We start from the raw sequence: 24,779 nt of genomic DNA, 5'->3' as shown, positions 1-24,779 counted from the left end.
CCGTATGTATATACACATAAATATATATAAAACACGGCTGCCTGGTCATGAGTAAGCAAGCCATGTTTCACTGGCAGCACGTGTTTAATAAAACCTTTGTGCTCGTGCCAAAATCCAGCCTGCCGGTGATGTTCGTGGATTGTGTCATCCAACATTATTAGCAAAATGTGTAGTTAACCTAGTGCAAGAATTTTATCACTGCCATGTATTTGGTACTTGTATATCAGAAAGTTTTTTATGTTCAACCCCTACAAGCTTTTTGAACAGAGAACCTGGATTTTTAAGAGTATGTTTATAGTTAACTAGAATTATTCTGCCTCCGTAAATTCAGGGTGGGGAAACAGCCCATGGGCTTCATTTTTAGTTCGTTGGGGCAATCGATTGGTATTTCTTTCTTCCTTTTTTTTTTTTCCTTCCCAGAAAGGAAAAATGAAACAAAGATCTGTAGGCTTCCCAATCTATCATTCCAGTTCAGAAACGTGCCATTTTTCTCCTTGACCAAAATGCCTCCCAGCTGCCCATTTCTGTCCTAAGCCCAAACAAATCCCAAATAGTTTTGTTCAGTGATAGGACGACATCCCCAGTCTGACAGTCTGGGTTTGGTGTTCTGCTAAATGCTCAGGATGGCATGAAATAGCCAGTGAGAAATGAAAATTCCCCCGCGACAACACAAGGGAATATTCTAGAATCTGGGGTCCCAACTGCAAAGGAATAAGATACTAGATCCACAGGACGTGTGCTTTGTCAGGCTGCATGTCTTTGCAATTGCCCTCTGTGGTACAATCACTAAGGCAAGATTTCATTTCCCCCTAAACACTGAGAATATAATAATGGCTTTCAAAAGCTCACAACATGAGTCTATGATGTTGAAAGACCAGTAAATTACTATTGATAATTCAAGAGAGATGGGATGTAGCAAGTACAACTCTAAAGGATTTTGAGTTTGAACATCGCTCCGAGGAGGCTACAGTTTTGACCGTGGCTTTCCTTTCTCTACCGCACCACCACTGTCCTACATGGTTGCGAGACTGAACGAGTAATATTTGTGGCCATTGGTCAATCGTAACATTTTTATCCTTCTAGGCATTCAAGGATGAGGTTAAGTAAATGTGTTAGCCTTCCTTCCTCAAAGATGTACACTTCAAATCATTCGGAAGAGCGAAAGTCTACATGAGCAAGGTAGGCAACATTTGAACTCGATTTTGTCTAAGAAACAAACAAACAAACAAACAAAAAGATCGCATCATCAAGTAAGCTCGGAACCTAGCCAGAGCAACCAATTATAAACTTACCTGAAAATATATCCTTCCTTTCAAAATCACCTAATCATGTAGAAACACTGAACATCAGAGTTGCTGAAATACATATTTTCATCTATGTATTCATAGTCCACTGTTTGTTATTTGATTTCATAAGTTATTTAAAAGAAAATGTTTTTAAAAATTTTTTTAAACTTTATTCATTTTTGAGAGACAGAGAGAGACAGAGCATGAGCAGGAGAGGGGCAGAGAGAGAGGGAGACATGGAATCCGAAGCAGGCTCCAGGCTCCGAGCTGTCAGCACAGAGCCTGACGCGGGGCCTGAACTCACGAATGGCGAAATCATGACCTGAGCCAAATCAGATGCTCAACCCACTGAGCCATCCAGGCGCCCCTAAAAGAAAATGTTTTTAAAATAGTATCATCCATTTTATCTGTATCTTATATATTTTTAAAAAATTTTTTAATGTTTTATTTATTTTTAAGAGAGAGAGAGAGAGCATGAGCAGGAGTGGGGCAGTGAGAGAGGAAAACACAGAATCCAAAGCAGGCTCCAGGCTCTGACCTGTCAGCCCAGAGCTCAACACGAGAACTGAGAGATCATGACCTTGGCCAAAGTTGGATGCTGAAATGACTGAGCCATCCAGGTGCCCCCATTCTATCTGTATTTTAGATCATTCCTTAAGAGAGACACCTAGAAGTGTAATTACTTGGCCAAGGGGAATGGGGAGTTTTAAGTCTCTTGATTAATAATGCTAAATTGCTTTCGACAAAAACAAAATAATTTCAGAAGTAAGAATAATTATTTAATATAAGAGGCTGAATACAAAATATTCAAAATATTTGAATAAATGACCTTACTCTCTAGAGCTTTGGCTAATAAATAAAGGGGCAAAAGGAGGTTTAGGATGAAAGAAGGAAGGAAACTGGAAATGTTTGGGTTTCTGAAGCATTTACATTAATCAACTCACCTTGCAATGAATGGCTGTGTTCATAAGGCACAATGTATCTGCTTAGCAATTAAAATAGCCAATCATGTAGCATAGTCAAATTATTTGTCTTCGTGTCACTCGATCACGCACTTTTAGTGAAAACATTTGGGGCAAATTCTCAGCTCTCAATCAGTATTTTTGACCTTTTAATGATGAAGAATATGAGAATTTAAGGCTATTGATTCCCCTAGAAAATGCACATACACACAAAGCTTTGCATCTATTATCAGGTACCCACATACCCCCAAGATGTGCTTTGTGCAGTTCCTTTAGGTAGTAGTGGCTTTTGATTAAGAAACCATAAAAATATTATCAGCCCATCCTCAAAACCCTTCAGTAGGAAACTGATGGTGACCGCATTTAAACGTTGCATCTGAGTATCTTTCCATTCACAAAATCAGCAAATGCTACTACTTGGGAAAAATGGAGCAACATTTGGTTGAGTGGGTCTACACATCCCGGGGACACAGATTTCTGAGACCTTGATGAACGCAGTGGAACTTTCTCTTGGGGAGAAATGCTGAAACACATGATGAGCCACAACCTTAAAATAGAATTGCTGAATTCCAGTGATGAGTTCAAGGACCTTCTAAATTTTCTCCTCAGAGTCCAAAGAGTCCAGGCTTGAGGCCTTGAGTTTCATTCCTGACACCACTTCAGTTGTACAGGTGAGGAAAGGAAAGTATGGAGAGGTTAAAAGATTTATTCTTACTCGTAAAAGGAGTCGCTAGCAATGTTAGAATTACAATCTATATTTTTGATGCCCCCAGCTGGTGCCATTTTAGACCAATTTTACGTATCAGAAAATTGAAATTCAAAGGGGGAAAATTACTTACTTTAATCATATACTGTATGATAAACCGAAAGCAAGGGAGTGATTATACCTCTAGCCTCTGGAGCTTATAGATGGCGTCCTCTCTTCGCCAAGATGATAAATTTGTGTTTGGAATATACATTTGGGAATAGATCAGTTAACCGCAGGTGATCAAGTTCTTTAACTTGATCAAATAATGCATTTTTACAGAAATACATTGTGATGAACCATACGAACTCCACACTTAAGAGCTAAACAGGTGTATTTGCATATGTAGACAATTCCCTGTACAGGTGTGGATGTTAGCTTCTCAGCACGTTACCCAATTTGCATTGGCAAATATGAACAGATTTGTCATTGATAGCTTTGCCTTCTGTACTTGAAAATTTGACCCTTCCAGTTCCGAAATATACAATAATCACCTTGTCTAATTTTTGAGGGTGTAATGTCCACAACCAGCGAATTCTTTAAGTAAATTGAACGCCTATTTTGGTTATCCCCTAGGACCACTAATTTGGAAAAGAAAAAAAAAAAAAAAGCACATAAAATGGAGACGTAAAAATATCCCAATTTGGTGGCGTCTTTTACATATCCTGGTTTCCAATTTGGTGACACTACAAGGAGATGCCACAACTCGTCTGGAAGTTCACCTTCTTGAAGCCAATATATCAATAAATATGTAGACACACAGATCCACAGACCATCCCCTGCCAGCAGTTAACTCATACCATTGCTCTCAAAATCATCAGAGGCAATGAAATGGTAGTTGGCCATTGGGCAATTCTTTTCCAGGCCTTCAGAAAAATACAGAAAAGGCTGAATCCCAGCCTACTGAATCAGTACACAGAGGGATAAATTAAAACTTGGAACTCTGTTAGGGGCCTCCAGGGTTGGGACTTCAGGAAAGTCAGGGCAGGGAGCAGAGAGGTCATCCGTAACTGAGCTAGGTTCCTTTTTCTTTCCTGCTAGATATGTTTAAGGGGCCTATTTTCTTAAATACCCACTTCCTGTCACCCATGCTATGGAAACTGTGACACTTCCTCCACTCAAGATGACTTTTGCATCCATTTCAGAACTTGAAATAGAATGGAAAAGTACTTCTCAGGACTCTATCAGTCGTCCTGCTGCTGGAGAAAAAAAAAAAATGAAGAAAAGGCTTAAGAACAAGGAATGACTCTTTAGTTCAGTTTAAAATCAGCTCATGTCGCTATGAATGAACTAAACTGGCCACGAGTATGTTTCAGCGATCATATGCTTCTTTCTACAGAGCTCATCCAAGCCTACCTCGAACTGACCCTAATTACGTGGGCAGACAGAACAACGGACTACTGATGAGGAGGAATACGACTTTGACGATCATGTCTTGCTTGACCAGATTGTGTGATCTTCGGTGAAACTTTTGTTGTACATAGAAAGGAGAGAAAGAAGATACTCTTTCCTTTTGCACGTAGAGGTACATGTCACCATACATCAGACGTCTAGCTCTCTAGGCTTAGACCAATAATGGAAAGGGAAAAGTCAGGTAAGCGAAACAGCCAAGGTTTGAATCCTAGCAATGTGATGATCCTGAGTAAATAGTTTTTCCTCGATGAGCATAAGTTAACTCGTTTGTAAAATGGAGCCAGTGGGGCCCCCACACGCTAGATATTCAGTCAATGATACCCATTATCCTTGAAGATTAGGAGGCCTTTTTTTTTTTTTTTTCTATTTTCATATAAACTCGGGATATATTACAGCCTGGAGTTTGGCAGAACTGAGATAACAGACTTAAGTCCCAAATACAAGAGAGAACCAAAGTGCTTCCAAAAGATTTGAGAGTTGCCGTTACTATGTATCCCCATCCGCATCCCCTTAATACTGTAAATGAGGTCATTGCGCAGCTCCCAAGAATTCTCCATGAAGATGTTTGGAAAAAGCACTCCTGGGAGGTCCCTCGCCACTTGCTTGTGAGACGTTCTGCAATGGACATGAAAGTTCCTTTTTGGTGCAGGGACAGTCACAGGTTTTAGAACATGGGTGACAGAATTAGTTTGACACAGTGCGAAGGAGATGGTGTCTAATTTCTCTGTGACAAAAGTCAAGTATTTCATTTCCTTAATCTCCGAAGAAAAAGTCACTCATTTATTTTTTGACTTAAAAAAAAAAAACACCTAAAATGTAAGTTTTAGAGAGAATATTTTCCAGCAGGTAGCAGAAAACAGCATAGGCTGGTTTAAGCCAGCCTTCAAGCACAATGATTTATTTGAGCTGAGCAATTTTCCATATAATCATGCTTAATATACGTTTTTTGGTTGTTGAGGTACTATTGCTCGATGAACATGTATACATTTCCAAACTCAAATAGAAAAAACTATAAAATATGATTCAAGCCATATGTTTTTTTTCTTTCCTTTAAAAAATTGCGTACATAAAATAAATTGGGGCATAGATTCATAGAGGCCTGTATACATTTTATTCAAAAATATTTTTAAAGAGCCAGGTGACGCCTGAAACAAGGCTTTTGTAACACTCCCAAGAGATCCAGGTGACCTTAGTATTCTGCTCCACCAGCCGAGAGGCTGGAAACCTTGGGCAATCCAGCTGGTTCCAGTATGATTTCAGAGCTGGCAGACCCAATTAGGGACATTTCTCCATCTGCTGGTGAGGTTGCTGGTCTAGTTATCACGGATCATAATGTACAGGGTGCACATGAAGTGGAGAAAACCACTGGAAACCTTGCCTGCTGCCCCACCCAGTCTTGATGTATCAGTTCAATACGGAAAGCATGTTAAAATATTGAGTCTGACCCCAATTCAGAATTCTCAAACCCCTCCTGTACAAACACATTTAAGCCATCGTTATCATTATCATCATCTTCGTCGTCAACTTCATGGTCAACGTCATCATCCTTACCGTCTACTGCGCCAGGATCTTCCAGGTCTCGCCACGTCTTACACCAATTAGGTCTCCAAGCCACACTGTGAATTAAACATCCCCAGAACAGCGAAGAAGAAACTGACATCTAGAGGAAGCCTTTTGTATTGGACAGTCTTGAATAAGATGGAGACATCGTTGCTCTTTTCACGCAAATTCACTTTGTTTGAGGTTTCCACTCGTTTTTTAAACAGGCACGGCAAGTGCCTTCCACACACATACCAGTCACAGCGTGGCCAGGTAGTCAGAGGTCTTCCTGTATAATCCACTGATCTGGGTTAAAATCCCAGCTCTGAGGGGCGCCTGCGTGGCTCAGTTGGTTCAGCATGCGACTTCAGCTCAGGTCATGGTCTCACGGTTTGTGGGTTCAAGCCCCCTGCGCTGGGCTCTGTGCTGACAACTGGGAGCTTGGAGCATGCTTCAGGTTCTATGTCTTCTTCTCTCTGCCCTTCCCTGCTCACACTCTGTCTGTCTGTCTGTCTCTCTCCCTCTCAAAAAGAAACATTAAAAAAAAAGAAAAAAAATCCCCAAAGCTGATGCTTACCTACTGACTGATTGACTTTGGGCATGTGGCTGTTAACTTCTTTGAGTTTCATATTTCCCATTTAAAGATGAGAAAACTTAGACCTTCTTAATACTAAACATAACAGTGCCTCAAACAGGATAGGTCTCAATAAAGCAGTTTGGTTGTTATTTGACTTTCTTGTGAGTGAAGATCCACAGTTCTCTCTGAGAAGAAAGAGAGACGGTCATTGACAAGAACTTTTACAAACACAACTACTTTTTATTCACTTGCTTAAAAACAATAGACAGGCCTCCGAACGGCAACTCTGAAGGAGCTGAGGGAAAAATTATCAGTCTGGTGCCATTAGGATGTCTCCATTCAAAAGAAGCCAGAAGGCCCTGCTCTAACATGTCCCCTGGGTTAGAGGGTAATTCTGCTTCTCAGTAACCCACTCATTCCCCAGAGCCCATTTACAAAACCCGAGGCCCGACCGGGCTGTTGCCCCAGGAATCTTCCCATTTCTGGAAAATGGGGATGGACATCATCAAAATTCATCTCCCCAGAGGGAAGAAGTCCAGTTGTAGGTCTTTTGCCTTTTAAAGTGAAAAAAACAAAACAAAACAAAACAAAACATATTTTTACTATTGGCGAATATGTTTTTGCCAGTTTGCACTTGGGAAGGCATACATACATAAATAGGGAGTTTCCTTTTCCCTGAATAATTAGGAGAAAAACATGTAGCTTTCGGTCAGGGCACATCTGCTTCAGTTTTCCAGTTGTGTATTTAAAGGGAAAGTTGTAGGAAGGAAGCCATTCTTTTTGTGCACCCGCTCTATGCCAGAATCCTTATTCGCTGTGATACATAGAAACATTTCACACGATCCTCTATAAAAGCTATTATTATTTCTATATGGTAAAAACAACAATTTTAGTTGGCATTCATAATCATTTTATTTGCAAATAAATGTGTTTGTGTGTATTTTTAATTCAGACTTGCACTCACAAGGCATTTGATATGGCTCGTCCCTGACTTCCAAGATGGGGAAACTCGAAAATGTTAAACGCCTTGCTTTATCGGATGGTACCTGCCCAGGGACACAGAAGGCTAAGTGTTACAGCCGGGACTTTTGGGGTCCAAGATCCATTCTCCTCCCCACTGTGTACCACTTCCTTATCAGCGAACGTCTAAGCTGCTCACATTTCTGTTTCTTTAATCCAGAAAGCACGCTGGCAGAGCTAAGGAAATTCTGTTTGATCTGTTGTAAGCATTACTTGCACATTAATACCAGGCCTCGCAAGCAGGATTTATTTTGATCGCTGGACTCACCAGGACATTTGAGGAATGGAATGTTGGGTTGAGCGTCGGTTAAGGAGACCAGAATAGAACCTGGTGCTTCAGAGCTGGATGGGGCTTTGAGGATCGACAGGTCCAGGGCATTTAACCTTGGGTGATTTCTAATGGCCACATGACTCCTTTGCAGGTAAGCAGGCTTAACACAAGCGGGGGGGTTGAAATGTGTGTCGTTGGGCTTGCCTGCCTGCCTGCCTTTCTGCCATGGACCATAAGAAGAGTTTCTGCCCCTTCCACCCGGGCCCCAGAAGAATTATATATGGAGCAGAACAGAGCTCGAGCCATAACAAGGCAGGAAGCATAGCCCAACTGGATCTGCTGCCTGAAGCAGAACAGCCCAGCTGACCCCAAACCGACCCTCAGCGGAACTGCAGACACAAAAGAAATAAATGCTTTATTGCATCCTCCACGATTTTGTGGCCATTGTTCTGCAGCGGAGGAAGACCGGCAGAGCCCCTGAATATATTTTTTGATGGCAAAGTAGTAAAGCCATAAAATGGGGAACCATAGCCGAGTCTAATGTTTGTAAATCTAAGGATTTAAAGATAAATTTAAAAAAAAACAAAGGTTTCCAGAATACCTGCTTGGTACTGTTCTGTAGAAATTAAACCTCCTTCAAAATAAGGCTTAGAAAATACGGACGCTACGTGAAGAGGTGGACGGAGGGCTAAGAGTCGCCGTCGTCCGTTATTATGATGTCGTTCATTCGAGCACTGAAAAAACAAACAAACAAAAAAAGAGCTCTCATTTGTTCATTAATCTATTCAACAGACTGCTATTAAGCGTCCGAGGCAGCAGGTAGTGGGGTTTTTCAGGATGAGCAGCCCAGGTGCCAAAGTGAGCTCGCAGCTTAAAAGAGAGACAGGTTCACACAAACAATAGGTGCACAACGCGACAAGAGGCTAGAAGGGACATGTGAACGGTGTAGATTGTGAAGAAGGCTTTTAAATAACAATAGCTGAAAAAGATTGTGTACTGACGGCAAATCCATACAGAGCTGATCTGTGCGCTTTGTATCAACTGGCCCATTTCATCTTCAAAACCCTCTGAAATGAAATAGAAATCGCTAATACTGTTTCCATTTCACAGACGAGAAAACGGAGCTCCACACAGGTTGAATCACCCGTCCTGGGTCAGGTATCACGTAATGAGAGTGTGCATTATTTGAGCTGGCGCAGGGCGACTCCAGACCCCCCAGCCTCCTGACCAGTACACCACAGCTGGAGATTAGGTTATACCTGAGCCGATTCTTAAATGACACATGGAGAGGGCCGCAGTCATTAGCCAGGCTATTGGGGTACCACCGTGTAGACAGAGCTAGCTGGCCAGACTCTACATTCACAGGGCTGCGTAACCCTGGCTCGATTCGTATGGATGTCGGTATTTATAGGAACCCAAAGCTCTCTCTTCTTGGGGATCGAGCTAAATGGACCAGCAGCCCATCTCTCCTTACTCACAGATAACTCTGACTCACACATTTTCCATCCCTCACCTTCTCTTTACCCTAGGAACCTGCAATGGCCACGTGAATGGGCAGCCAGCAACCTTACTCGGAGCTCTGGGTGTCAACTCCAACAGCTCTTACCTCTAGTCCATCAATACTCTAGGATGACCTTAACTTTGACTTTTTCGCTATCAGAAACCGTGCTACCCGTTAAACCTTAACTATCTCATTCTCTGACCACGAACTCTGGTTCTTATAGCTTTCTAGATCTCTCCGGCTTCCATTAAATCTGCACACAATACCATGGCCCTCTGCACCTCAATTTCTTACTTTCTTCTCGTGTGTCCCAAATTTCGTTTCTTGCTCTCCTACGTAGCCTGACTAATGAGGTGTACTTCTTCAGTAACAAGTTCATCACCTTGTCTCCCCACAATACCCGCCCAATGTATCTAAGTCAGTGAATCACTTATGGACCGTTGTGTCTGACTCCAGACTTGTGACTTTTAAACCCAACTAGATTTTGGACCATTCGAGGGGAGATATAGGTGTACTGAGTTCTCTCTCTTCTTGATAGCAGTTATTCCCAAGTTTTAGGTGTGCCACATGTGTGGCCTTGTTCTTGACTCCCTTGTAGCAAATGATCTCATCTGGTACTCTTGGGGGAAAATAGGAGACTTCAGGCTTGAACTCTTTAACCGCCTGTTCTTATACCTACAAAACCCATTCCTTTCATTTTCACCCCGAAGAAAGAGGAACTTCTACCTCTGTCCAAAGCTCATCTTCCATTTTCACGTTGGAGTCTATGTTTTCGGATCTTTTTCGAAAACTCATGCCATCAATGATCTTGGCCCTCTCCTTTACCCTAAACATTTTTTTTTCTCTTTGTTGGGTCTTTTCTTTCCAACGTAGACATGTACTAATGTTATGGCTATACTTTAAAACATAATGTAAATAAAACCTTATTTTACCCTATGATACCTTAAAGAAATAATTACGCATTCTCTTCCCCTTCGTACTCTGACCTCTTAGAAAAGAAGTCAACCTTTACTCTGTTCTTCAGTCCATGACCCACTAAATCAAGCCACGTTATCACATCACTACCCTGAAACTGCTCTGACCAAGTCACCCAAGACTTCTGAAGGCAAATACACAGAGTACTTTTCAATTCTTTTTTGACCGCTCACTGGTTCTCAAACCACCACTCACTTCTTCTCCTAGGCTACCATGACAGGGCACCTCTTTGTTTAGCCTCCTGATTCTTTCCTGATTCTTCTTTCTCCTTCTGCTTCTTATATTCCTCATCATTTTTATTCTCATTAAAAAAAAAAATCTGTTGATTCTGCTCACCCCCTCCTCCTTCTTCTCCTTTCTTCTTCTTCCCCTTCCCCCTCCCTTTCTCCTCCCCTTCTCTACTAATGTCTACTTTATATTCTACCAGAGTTTCAACTCCTTGGAGTCATCATGCTGATGACATTTTTTCCCTTTCTTTTAGCATCTATAGTGTAGTAACTAAGAATGCAGACTCAGGCGTCAAATTATTGTATTTACGTTACAGCTCAACTCCTTCAGAGCCATGCAACCATGGGGAAGTCACTTCTCTGTTTTACTTTTTAATCATTTTAAACATGTAATTTGTTTGTTTCAAAAATTAAGTGAGTTAAAATCTGTAAAGCACTTAGAAATTTCTGGAACATACTACACATCAAGTAAGTTGTAGCTATTATTAAATAACTGTCCAGAAATCCAATCTATATTCAAAAACCACTTACTGCCCCCCAGATGTCCCGTAAGTACCTCAAAATCTTATCCAAAGCTCAACTCATCATATCTTTTTACCACAAAATCTCTCCCTGTGGCTACTTGGTCTGAAAGCTTTGCATCACTGTTTTCGGATAAGAAACCGGGTCTTGTTGTTTGCTGAGATTTTTCTCTCAATCTTCCTCTCCATCTTCCAATGGTTACCAAGTCCTATTATTTCTACTATTACATTTCTCTCCAGTCTGCCTCTTACCTTGCCTCCTACCACCATTGTGTCATGCAGGTTCACACCTTCGATGTGTGTGTTGTGTGTGTTGGAGGAGTAGAGGTCTGGACCATTACAACTAATGTCCCTTGACCGGGTCCATTCTTCTATGCATTATTCCCTTGGCACTCAAGGTATGCTTTTATTTATTTATCTTTAATTTTTTAATTTTTTAAATGTTTTATTTATTTTTGAGAGAGAGAGAGAACACGTGAGCGCGGGAGGGGCAGAGAGAGGGAGACAGATGATCCAAAGCAGGCTTTGGGCTGACAGCCCCAATGGTGGGCTCGAACTCACAAACTGTGTGATCACGACCTGAGCTGAAGTCGGATGTTCAACCGACTGAGCCACCCAGGCACCCATCAAGATACTCTTGTAAAACAATAAGCACATACATGTTACTCCTCTGCTTGAATTCCTTCAAGAGCTCTTCATCAACATCAATGTGATGCCATACATTCGAAGCCCCCACCTTGATATAAACACTGGTGTCCACCTTTCCAGCTTAAACTCCTACCGAGTCCCCACTGTGCTCCACAATTCAGCAAAACCCTACCACTTGCATAGCGTTATTTGGGTTATTTTTCAAATCCCTTTTTTCCCCACATACAATGTAGGCTGTAAGTGGTATAGTCGGAGGCTTCTAAGACCCAGCCTCAACTACAGAGCTCTAAACATGCAAGACAAAAAAATAGATTCGGATAAAAGGAAAGCCTGGATGTATTAAAACAGTCGTGAGAGTTAAATCATCTAATTACCTAAGGCTAAAATTCTTTCTGCATTCTTGTAATCTTTTTACCCAATGTCCCCCATTTAGCGGAGACCTTTTTTTTTGAAGATGAATCCTCATTCGCCTCCCCACCTCCTTTTAGAGCTGGATTCACATTCATTACTGTATTTGGCAATTCCTTCCCCAAAGCTCTGCTTAAAATACATGGAGTATGGACACTGCAATAGTTATCTTCATTTTTTTTTTTAAGTCACAAACAGATTGATTAAAAAAAAAAAACAATGAACGATATTATCAGTGCAATCCTCTAATTTTCCTGTGTGTGTGTGTGTGTGTGTGAGTTTGCCTTTACTAACTTTTAAAGCTATATACATTTATCACATTTGTAATAAGAAAAAAAACAATGTCTAAAAATGAAACAATTACCAAGCAGTCGACAACTTATAATATGTAATGGAATCTACACGCACGTTCTCTGAGCGTAAAACACTTGGAGTTAAGTGCTAACTGAATGTAAATATGGAGACACCTGCCAGTTAAATGGGTACCTTAATACAGACCTCCTAGGGATTTGCTATATTCTTGCCAGATGTAACTTTCAGATTTTCCCTCCAGCCTAGATAGCACCACCATTGATGAAACACATAGAAGAATCAGCCATATGACTCTGGAGCTCTCTCAGTATCAGTGTTGATAGAATTACGTTGGAACTTCACTCTCTAACAAGATTTGAGGAATCTTCCCACATCTCCGTGTGCATGATTGTTTTAAGTTTTTCATTTTTGGCTTCAAGCGCGCAGGCTTTCTCCGCCTTTTCTTTTCCCGACAAGTTCCCTGGCTCTGTCCCCACGCACCTCTCTATTTATCTCTACAAATGCTACCGCTTTGTTTATGGTATAGGTGACAAGACACAAACCAGGGATTGGGAAGAGTAAGCGGGATGGGGGTGACTCCAAGTTGCCTTTTAGGAAATGTGCTGTAACTAACATTTGCATCGGGCATTTGGTAGCCCCCTCATCTTGTGCTGTGTGTGAATTCCAGTCGGGTGATTCATCCTGACATGGGAGTTCTTTGCTGCTTCTATTCGGCAAAAATGTGAGAATGAGGGGAGAAGTTTCTCATTCCTTCTGACTTTTCTAGGCAATCTTTATTTGTTCCCATAGCCATGAAAGAGATTTTCCGATGAGAAATGTTGCAGTTATGACATAACAATTCCATGTTTCACAACCCAACTGCTCTCCTTGTTACGCTTCCCACCCTTATTTCTCACAATTCAAAGTAAATTGTGAGATTACTAGTACAATTAAGGCTCTGGAAAGAGGAAAACTGTGTATTATGGCCTTGATAACCCTTTATGGAGAGCAAGTCACAACTCTGCCACAAATTCCAATTTTAGAGTGGGGTTCAACAATAGTAGCGAAGAGAAGAAACACAGGAAAGCAGATACGTGTTTTAAAATCATCTTGCCCAGAAATGTTTATCTAGACACGTTAGGCTCCTGCAAGATGTCTATCACCTCCTCCTTCCATATATTCCAGTTCGGTCAGAATAGCCCTTATCTACTATCTAAGTACTATTACAACCTTATTTTGGAAAGGTCTCCCTGGTCACACGTACCTTAAGCTGGAGAGGAAGGCGACTGATTGCATTTTTTTTTTTAACTGAAGTAGTTTCTGTAGAACAATACAAATTATATTTATACCATTGCTTGCAAAGATTAAGTTAAATGGAATTGTCACATCCACCGGGATTGAGGTCGAAAATGTCTCTGTTTAGCGGCCAATGTGCCGATTTCACTACCCAGGTAAAGCGACGTGTAAAAGGGAAAACTCAAACTGCTAAAGCAAGGAATCCATCTCGACATTAAATATTTTGAATTAAGACACCAGTAAAGCCTTGGGTTGCAAGTAACTTGTTCTGCTAGTGTTCCCTGAGACAAGCAAACATTTCTAACAAATTTTAACTCGATAAACGAGTGATGTCTTGTAATACAAGTCGTTCGTGAGGCCAAAGGACACATGATCACCACTGAGCCAATGGTTCCTGACATTCGTTTTGCTATACAAGGGCTTTGGATGACAAGCATCTTTCTGGAACGAATTATGCTTGCAAACCAAGGTGATATGTACTAGTATTTGTACACGGTCTAATTTCAAGTGAGTACATAAAAGTATTAAGAACGTGCGGTCCTTCGCTTACAGAGCTGCTGTAATAGAGAAAGCATTACTAGGAATTTTTCATGTCCAACATTTCATCCCACTATTCTTACTAGGTTATATCTCTCCAATCCATACCCCTTTCGTATTTTCATTTCCATTCTCGTTCGTTTAGAATTTCATCATCTTTTCTAGTATTACCAGCTCTCTACCTTACCTACCGGCCCTGAATCAAACTTCCTCAGCTCTTTGTACAACCACCAAAACTACTCTTATGCCTGAACTAATTCACCAGATTAACAAGAAATTCTTAGTTGAAAATGACAAAAAGTCCAATTTAAAAGTATCTAAACTAAAAAGGAGATTTATTGAGCCATGCAAATAGGAACTGTAAATAGTTAATACAGATGTGGCTCTCAAGCTACTGTTTACTAAGACATAATCAGGAAGGCATCACTTTCTTAATTTCATGACCTTAATTAACTATGTTTGCCTTATTGCTCAGATAGAGCCTCTTGGTGTGGTAAAAAGAAGGTCTCAAGAACCGTGGCTTAGAAGTCCACTCTACTAAGCACATCATTAGAAAAATGGGAGGTTTTCCTTAATATATTTGGGGGAAAACCAACAAACATGTTTTTGGGAAAGATTATGGTTAGTTCTGCTTAGGTTATGTTTCATCCGTGAATAATTAAGTGTAATGTCCAGGGGAAGGGGACTCTTCAAATGGATTAATCTGGGTTGAGAACCCAAACTCTATCAAATATCCAGTGTACAATGAAAAATTAGCAGACACGTAAAGAAACAATACAATATGAGGTAGCAAAGAAACCAACCAACCAACCAAACAAACAAAATTGGCGATAAAAACATGTTACAAGTGTTCCAGGTATTGGCGTTATGAAGCATACAGCTTAAAATAACTATTTATTACGTTCATGGAGATAAAAGACATAACGAAAAAGTTAGGCAAAGAGCTGAACGTTATAAAAAGAACCAAATAAAAAATATAAATTAGATTAATAACTTGACTGGTTTCACAGGAGACTGGACACAGCTAAAAAGAGAATTAGGGCACCGGATACTACTTTAGAAGGACATATACAGAATTAAGCATGGAGAAACAAAACATTGTCAAATGAGAGAGCGAGGTATTTATAGGATACAGTAACAAAGTTATAAAATGTGTGGGCTAACATCTCAAAAAGATAAAAAAAAAAAAGAGAATAGGTCACAAAACTAATTGAGGAAATAACGGATGTGAATTTTCAATATTCAGGAGAGATAATATAGCATAGAATTACTATCTTATTTACTCTAATATTAGTGTAGTGGGATAATATGTACAGGATAAGTAGTATAGTAGTAACTAAGTAAGTAGTAAGTAAGTAAGTAGGATAGGTAGTCGTTACGTGGCAAAAAAAAAAAAAAAAAAAGATTGCAGATGGGTTCTCAGTAATGCAGAAAGAAACAAAAAGCAGTAGCAAGATGATGAGATGGTGAGCAAATAAAGATCATTACACTGCATATTTAACAATAATAACATATTTTTGATTTTCAAGTATAAATTATTAAAATATAACAAAAGTTGTGTACTTACGCTGTAGGAAGGTAAAACCAACTAATAGTGTGATTTCTATGGCAACTATCAAAAAAAGTAAAAGACACAATGTCCAAGCTTAGAGAAAGAAAAGTTGGATTAATAAAAAATAACTAACCAAGATAAAGACACACAGTAGAGAAATGGAATTAGTAAAATGATACGTTTAATCTCAATATATCAGAAGTTATATTAAATGTAAATTGATTAAGTTATTTGATTAAAATAAAAAGACTATTGGACCACTCAAAAAAATCCTCAAAATCAATTTCTGTGCTGTGTACAAGAGACATCTAAATTGTCAGAACAGAATATTTAAAATCAAAGAATAGAAGAAAGATGTACCATGCAAACACTAACTACAAGAAAACTATCATGCTATGTTAATATCAGAAAAAGTACACTTTATAGGAGTATTAACAGATTGAGAAGGACAATCCATAATAATAAAAGTGCTAGTTAAGTGGGATCATATAATAGTCTCAAGTTGTCAGAATCACAATGAGAAGTAGAAAAATCCAGAATCATAGCGAGTGAATTTATTAAATCTCTCAGTCACTGATAACGGAAGTAGGCAGCCAAAAGTACAAGAATATAAAAGTCTGACTTAACATTATTGAAAGATTTGTCAAAATTTTGACAAAAATTGTCCATATAGTGCATCGCAAAGCAAGTGTCAACGGGATTTTAAAAAAATTGAAATCATGGAATATAATCTCTGAATATAATGTTATTAAACTGGGAGTGAAGAAGAACAACAAAAATTGAGACCTCCATATGTTTGAAACCAAGAAATATAATTCTAACTAATTCATGGGTAAAAACGAAATGGCAATTAGAAAAAATATACTGAGTAATAATTAAAATTCTACATATAACAGATGTTGTATTGCATGTTTTAGTACAACAAATTGCTTCAGTTTCAGCCGTTGGGGACTCTTCCAGGTTGGCTTTTGTGTCCCTGTGACATTTCCCAGTCCCATCCTTTCGCTTATTAAGCATTTCCTTATTTTCTGGCACTACAGGAGGCTCCGAGGCTCAGCTGTGTTTTTCCTGTCCCCGTTCTAGAAACATCAATTTCACCAAGGTGCTCTGCACCTAACTTTATGTGAGACATAATTTTTATTGAGTAAAATGAACAAAGCTTCATTGTACAGCTCACTGAATGTTTCACCTAGACGTACATTTGTAACTTCCTCCTAGTTCAAGATACAGACAGACTTCATCACTCTGGAAATGACTCTCAGACCCTTTCTCAAGCACAAACTCCCGCTATCCTAACATCTGTCACCCTGTTTCATTTTGCTGGTGCTTGAGTTTCATCTAAATGGAACCACAGGGGCACCTGGGTGGCTCAGATGGTCGAGCGTCCGACTTCGGCTCAGGTCATGATCTCACAGTTTGTGAGTTCGAGCCCCATATCGGGCTCTCTGCTCTCAGCGTGGAGCCTGCTTCAGATCCTCTGTCCCTCTCTCTCTCTCTCTCTGTACCTCCCCTGCTCTCTCTCTCTCAAAAATAAATATTAAAATAAATAAATAAATGGAATCATCTAGTTTGTACACTTTTGTTTCTAGCTTCTTCCATTTAATATAATTTACTTAACATTATCGATAGTTTTATTGCCAGGTTATCTTCTCTCATGTGTGTATAGCATAATTTGTTATCCTTTCTCTTCTTGACAGACAGTTAGGCTCCTTCCTTTGTTTTGTGTTGGTTTTTTGCCATGATGAATAAATATGACTAGGGTGTCTGTTGGTAGACATTGACCCTCGCTTAATATAATGTTTTGGAGATGCAGCCGCCTTGTTAAATGTATCAGCTAGTTTATTCCTCATTAACGATTACTGACTCGTATTACGTTCTGCGCATGTACCAGAATTTGTTTATTCATTCACCCACAAATGAACTGTGTCAATTTTGAGCGATTATAATTAAAATGTTATAAACATTCACGCACGGCCATTTGTGTGGATATGTTTTAGTTTCCCCTCAGTGAAAATCTAGGCGGGGGGATTCCTGGGTCATACGGTAAGAAGATGCCCAAGGGTCTTCCAAAGCGGCTGATTTCTTTTTTCCTTCTCACCAACAAGGCTGGCATTCCAATTGTCCCACATTCGTGCCAGTACTTAGCGTCATCATTTTCTTAACCACTGTAAGCCACGTGAAGCGGTATCTCATTGTGGATTTAATTTGTATTTTCTTAATGACTAATGACTTTGAACAGCTTTTCTTGTGCTTATCGTTATTTCTGATTTCATAAAAGCATTTGCTTAAATCACTTACTCATTTTTGTACTGGATTGTTTTCTTACCGTGAACCTTTTTTTTTTTTTTTTATTGTGAGCATTCATTATAAATTTTGAATACTGGTTATGTAGCAGGTTTGTGTTGTAAGTATCTTATCCTGGAATGTTACCTATCTTTCATGTCAGTAACGGTGTCTTTGTACAAGCGAATGCTTCTAATTTTGAAGTACAACGCATCAATATTTTCTTGTTTGTTTCCTGATTTTTTGCTTCCCAAGAATGCTTTGCCCGACATAAAGTCACAAAGATTATCTCCTACTTCTACAGATTACTGGTGAGGAATATGGAAGGCTGTAAGAATAATTTTGGATTTTCCTACTCCTCCATTCAGGAGAAATAGTTTTTGCTTCATGTGTTTTGAAGCTCTATTAGGATCGTACAGAGGATAAAAGGAAAAAACCAATGATATATACCACATGTTGTGGCTTTTCAGATTGACTATTATATATAATATATTATATATTACACAATTATATATTTAATATATATATATATTATATATACACATATACACATATATACACATTATATACACACACATATATATATACACATATACGTGTGTATATACATACACATATACATAGCACATAGTGTTGTCGAAAGGGTAATGTATCCTGAGGATAATGTGAGTTTTATGTTTGCGACATTACCACATTCTGTCCTGTGCATCTCCTTCCTTGGCTGCTTTCAAGGTATCTTTTCCTGTCATCCATTGCATCTGTAGGACAACGGCTTTTAGTGAGCTTGGTGGGTCTTTTACGAATTGCCAATACAGTGGGGACATCCCTAAGCGTGTAGCTGGTATCAGAAATGAAGTCAGTCATTTGTGGGCTATTTCCTCTAACTTGGTAGCCAGACCCAAACTTCCCGCAGTTGGATCGGAAATTCTGTCCCAACGTAGCAGTTTGTAGTCTCTGTCCTCAACCTCGCAGCTCAACCGATTCCAGGGGCAGGGTCTTATATAATTCTCATTATCTACCTAAAGAAAGGTCAGGATTGTTTCCTGGCTTCTATGAGGAATACACCACATTTGGCAGTAAATACAAGTGATTTATGTACTTAGAAAACTTTCAGCTGCATAGCACCATTACATAACTACTGAGATACTCTGTTTTCTTTTATATTCTTATTACATTATTTTTACAGGTATATCCCATCAAATACAGGGCATTTTAAAGAATATTATTAAGTTCTTTTCCCAAAAAGCTGTGCCCACTTAAATTACCACCAGCAATGTACTTACAGTAAAGCCTGCTGATTGCACCACATTCCGTCATGTTATATTATTTCATATTCATAACATGATGGAAATAAAGTAGGAAATTCATTTTTGATTTGGCTATCATATTAAGCACTGTTTCAGGTTTATTGACTGTATGCCTTCCATAGGACATCTGTTTATGTGCCTTACCTGTTTTTCCTTTGGATAAACAGTTTATTTTCTGATTGACTTTAGAGCTCTTTAAATTCAACGTATTGCCATTCGTCTGTCAACATTATTGTAACGAGTTTCCAAGTTATTCACTTGATTTCAATTCCTTTACCTTGGTAAAATATAGAACTATATATAAAAAAAGATTTATATATTTAAATATATTTTATGTTCTCATCGAGGATTTCTTTGGCACAGAAATTTCACTTTTATGAAGGTTTTCTAAATAAAACAATTAGAAAATAAATCCGTTACGTGCAAAGATGATGATCACAATGATGCTCTTTTAAATGAATGCCACCTAAATGCCCCCATCTAGGGTAATGTTTAAATGAAGTATTCTCAAAAGTCTCAAATCAAATGTTAAGTATCTTTTTAAAAAAAACGGGGTACCTGGTGGCTCAGTCGGTTGAGCGTCCAACTCTGGATATCAGCTCAGGTCCTGACCTTGTGGTCATGAGATAGAGATCTACATCAGGGTTAATAGCATACAGCTAATAGGATATTAATAGTATAATGTTGGGTGGAAAAGAAAAGCATGATTTAAAACTGTGTAAGTCTAGATCTGAAATGGAAACTATGTAAGTATATTTATATAAAAACAATTATAAATAAAAGTCCAGAAGAAAATACATCAACATTTCACTAGGTCATAAGATATGGGTAGTTTTTTGGTATGCGGGGTTTTTTTCATTTTTTTCTCCATAAAAATGCATATTACTTTAATTTTTTTAATTTTTTGAGAGACAGAGAGAGAGGGCAAGCAGGGGCGGGGTAGAGAGAGAAGGAGACACAGAATTCCAAGCACAGAGCTCCATGCGGGGCTCGAACTCACAAACCGTGAGGTGGTGACCTGAGCCGCAGTTGGATGGTTAACAGGCTGAGCCACCCAGGCACCCCTTGAAGTATCACATTTTGTTGTTTTCAGCTTCTAAATTGTGGTAATCTGTTCGGGTAGCACAAATACAAACATTTCCTAAATGTCAGGTTGAGGATTCAAATTAAAAAAAAAAAAGAAATGCCCTGGTCCAAGGCCTCAAGAGGAAGATGTGTGCATAAATAACCATATATGCTCTGCTAAACTGTATGTGTTACAGTTTTTGATTTGGTTTTATGAAAACACACGTGAAAAGTAAGCCCGCCTAGGAGATTCAGTAAAGGCATCAGAAGAGGTTGATAACTGCACATCACTGTCACTGCCAAACCCCAAGTGTTAGGTGTCCTATTTAAAGCATGCTTGGGGCGGGGGTGGGGGGGCGCCTGGGTGGCTCAGTGGGTGAAGCCTCTGACCTCCGCTTGGGTCGTGACCTCATGAGTCAAGATCTCATGGTTCGCGGGTTTGAGCCCCGCGTCGGGCTCTGTGCTGACAGCTCAGAGCCGGGAGCCTGCTTCGGATTCTGCGTCCCCCTCTCTCTCTGCCCCTCCACGGATCCTGCTCTGTGTCTCAAAAGTAAATAAACGTTAAAAAAATTTTTTTTAAAGCACACTCAATGTTTGGTGATAATGTAATCTAAGTTCAAGGCCACCAAAAGCGGACTCCATCGAAGCTACAAACACTAGAACCTTCTCCGAGCCCCAAATTCAAAAGGTGCTTCCAATTTGATAGTCCTTGATTTTAAGCTTATTCTGCAATAACACCAAATAGACAGGGCTTCGTTTGGGCAGACGAAGGAACTGTCTCTACACCATGTTAGGAAAAGCTCATAATTTTTTTTAATGTTTACTTATTTTTGAGACAGAGAAGACAGAGCATGAGCATGGGAGGGGCAGAGAGAGAGGGAGACAGAAACCAAAGCAGGATCCAGGCCCTCAGCTGTCAGCACAGAGCCCGACGCGGGGCTGGAACTCACAAACCGCGAGATCATGGCCTGAGCCGAAGGCGGACGCTCAACCGACTGAGCCAACCAGGCGCCCCAGGAAGAGCTCTTATAAACAGCAGATGACATTTATTTATTATGATTTTTATTTGTTGGAAATTAATATATTACCATTTATATTATTACTGAAAAACTGATGAGACACCGCAGAGAATTGCCACAAAGCTCTTCCCCCAACCCCACCCCACCCCTGGCCCAGCTTCCTCTTTTATTCACCTCTTATATTAGTGTAATGCATTACATTAATTAATATTAATACAATAGTAACTAAAGTCCACACTTGAAGGTTTGCCCTTTGTGTCTTCCATTTCATGGCTTTGACAAATGCATAATGACACAGATCCGTATTCTTATTATCATACAAAGTTATTTTCACTGACCTAAACATTCTCTCTTCTCCACCTAACCACCCACCCCTAGCTCCCCCTGAACTTCAGGCAACTGTCTCCAGTTTTGTCTATTCCATACGCACTGGAATCGTACAGGGTGCAGCCTTTCCAGATTGGCTCCCTTCACTTAGCAATATACTTGCAATCTTAGTTCGTGCCTTTTCGCGTGACTTGATAGCTCGTTTCTTTTAACAATCAAATAATACTGCCTTTTATGGATACACTACAGTTCATTCGCCCATTCCCATACTGAAGGACATCTTGGTTGCTCCCAAGTTTTGTCAGCTACGAATAAATCTCATTTAAGTATGCATGTGCAGAGGTTCGTGTGGACCTACGTTTTCATGTCACTCGTACGCATACCAAGGAGCATGTGCAGGATTATGTGGTAAAAGAAGGCTTCATTTTGTAAGAAACTACCATGCAGCCTTCCAAAGTGGTTGTATCGTTTTGTATCATAACCAGCAATGAATGAAGATTTTTGTTGTTCTACATCCTTACATCATTCAGTGTGGTCAGTATTTTGGATTTTATTCATTTTAATAGGAAGCAACAGTATCTTATTATTTTTAATTGGGAAACCCCTTATGACATATGACACGGATCATCTGTTCTTATGTTTATTTACCATTTGTATTATCTTCTTTGATGGGTATCTGTTCAGCTCTTTTGCCCAATTCTAAGATTGAGTTCCTTATTTTCTTATTGCTGAATTTCGAAGGCTTTTTGTCTATTTTGTTACCAGTCTTTTATCAGAGAAGAGTTTTGCAAAGATTTTCTCTCAGTCTGTGGTTTGTCTTTCCATTTACTTAAGAGTGTCTTTCGCAAAGCCCAAGTTTTTAATTTCAATGAAGTAGAACTTAACAATTTTTCTTTCATGCCTTATTCTTTTGGTGTTGGATCCAAAAACTCATCGTCAAGTCAGAGTCAGACATAGGTTCTCTCCTGTGTTGTCCTTTAGGAGTTCTATAGCTTTGCATTTTACATTTAGGTATGGGATCCATTATGAGTTGATTTGGGGGAAAGATGTAAGGTGTGTGTCGTGTTTCATTTTCATTTTCTTTTCTTTCCTTTTTTTGAATGTGAATGTTGTTCCAGTTTCACTTGCTGAAACAATGACCCTTTTCTCCATTGAATTACTATTGCCTCTTTGTCAAAGATCAGTTGAGTATATTTATCTGGGTCTGTTTCTGGGCTCTCCATTCTGTTCCACTGAACTATGTTTCTATTCTTTTTTTTAATGCCATACTTTCTTAATTTATAGTAGGTCCTAAAGTCAGATAGTGTCAGTCGTCCAAATATTCTTCTCCATATATATGTGTGTGTGTGTATATGTGTGTGTGTGTGTGTATATACATATATATGTACATATATATATGTATATACACAGACACATATACACGTATGTATATACATATAAATATATGTACAAACACACATATATATGTATGTATATACATATAAATATATGTACATATATGTATTCTCCATATATATATATATATATATACACATATATATGGAGAAGAATACATATATGTACATATATATGTATATATATATATATATATATATGTGCCATACTGTCTTAATTTATACTAAGTCCTAAAGTCAGATAGTGTCAGTCTTCCAAATATTCTTCTCCATATATATATATATATATATATATATATATGTGTGTGTGTGTGTGTGTATATGTGTGTGTACATATGTATATACACACATATATATGTATATACACACATATATATGTATATACATATAAATATATGTACATATATGTATTCTTCTCCATATATATATACATATACACACATATATGGAGAAGAATACATATATGTATATATATGTGTATATGTATATATGTGTGTATATATATATATATATATATGGGAGAGAGAGAGAGAGAGAGAGAGAGGGAATCTCAAGCAGGCTCCATGCTGGGCATGGAGCCCAATCAATGCAGGGTTCGATCCCCTGACCCTGGGATCATGACCTGAGCTAAAATCAAGAGTGGAACACTCAACTGACTGAACCACCCAGGCCCCCCTTCTCCTTTAATACTGTGTCGGATATTCTGGTGTCTTTGCCTCTCTACAGCAACTTTAGAATCGCTTTGTTGGTATTTACCAAAAAAGTTTCTGGGAGTTTTCTCTGGACTGCACTGAATCTACAGATTATGCTGCGAAGAACTGACATCTTAACTATATTGAGTCTTCTAGCATTCATGAACATGAAATACCTCTCCATTATTTCATCTGAGGTTCACACTTTTCCTCATATAGGTCTTGTAAATATTTTATTACATTTAGACCTAAACATTTGACTTTTTGCTGTTAATGTAAATAGTACTGAATTTCATATTTCATATTCCAATTATTCATTGTTGGTGTAGAGAAAACAATTGGCTTTTTAATAAAACTTATTTATCTTTTTAAGGTTTTTATCTGTTTAAGTCATCTCTGCACCCAACTTAAGGTTCAAACTCACGACCCCAGGATCAAGAGCTGTATGCTCTCCCAACTGAGCCAGCCAGGTGCCCCAATAAAATTTATTTTTAATTTGCCTATAGGACACTCAAAGGGCTACATGAGAAGTGGCCATTTCTATTCGTATCTCAAAAGAACGCCAGTGGAGGATGTGACCAGACGTGATTTCTGGCCGTCTTGGCCAGTGGCTGTCGTCTGGGCAGTATACAGTTAATCAGTGCATTAACACTTCAGATTCAAGACTCGATCATAAATTTTTGACAGCCATTATCAAACCCCATCGGGAAAACTATCTGCCTCATCTAACAAAATGCATTTCTTTCTAAGGAGACATCTTCTCATAGAGGAGTTTTTTCCAGGATAAGAAGAAGTCTGTGGTCTCGGGATCCCTTCCTCTGTCACTGTACAAGCCCCCATGTCTAAATCTGTAGTCTTCCCCAAACCCTGGGATGAAAGTCGATAACCTGACAGCGCTTGAAGAATGCAGTCTCATCATTGGC

General features: G+C 39.1%; 1 long non-coding RNA gene across 1 annotated transcript in view; it reads right to left on the bottom strand.

Annotated features, from left to right (window-relative positions):
• Nucleotides 1-1,779: 1,779 nt before the first annotated feature.
• Nucleotides 1,780-24,779, bottom strand: part of LOC131516098 (uncharacterized) — a 41,368-nt gene continuing 18,368 nt past the window's right edge. The window contains exons 4-6 of the long non-coding RNA XR_009263868.1: nt 8,415-8,547; nt 6,523-6,707; nt 1,780-2,394 (exon numbers count right to left, since the gene is read on the bottom strand). This is a non-coding gene — a long non-coding RNA (uncharacterized LOC131516098). The remainder of the gene's footprint in view (nt 2,395-6,522; nt 6,708-8,414; nt 8,548-24,779) is intronic.

Source organism: Neofelis nebulosa, chromosome 7, assembly GCF_028018385.1.
Source record: "Neofelis nebulosa isolate mNeoNeb1 chromosome 7, mNeoNeb1.pri, whole genome shotgun sequence".
In the NCBI taxonomy this organism is placed as follows: Eukaryota; Metazoa; Chordata; class Mammalia; order Carnivora; family Felidae; genus Neofelis; species Neofelis nebulosa.
Note: the sequence above shows the minus strand (reverse complement) of the source record. Positions and strands in the feature narration are given on the sequence as shown.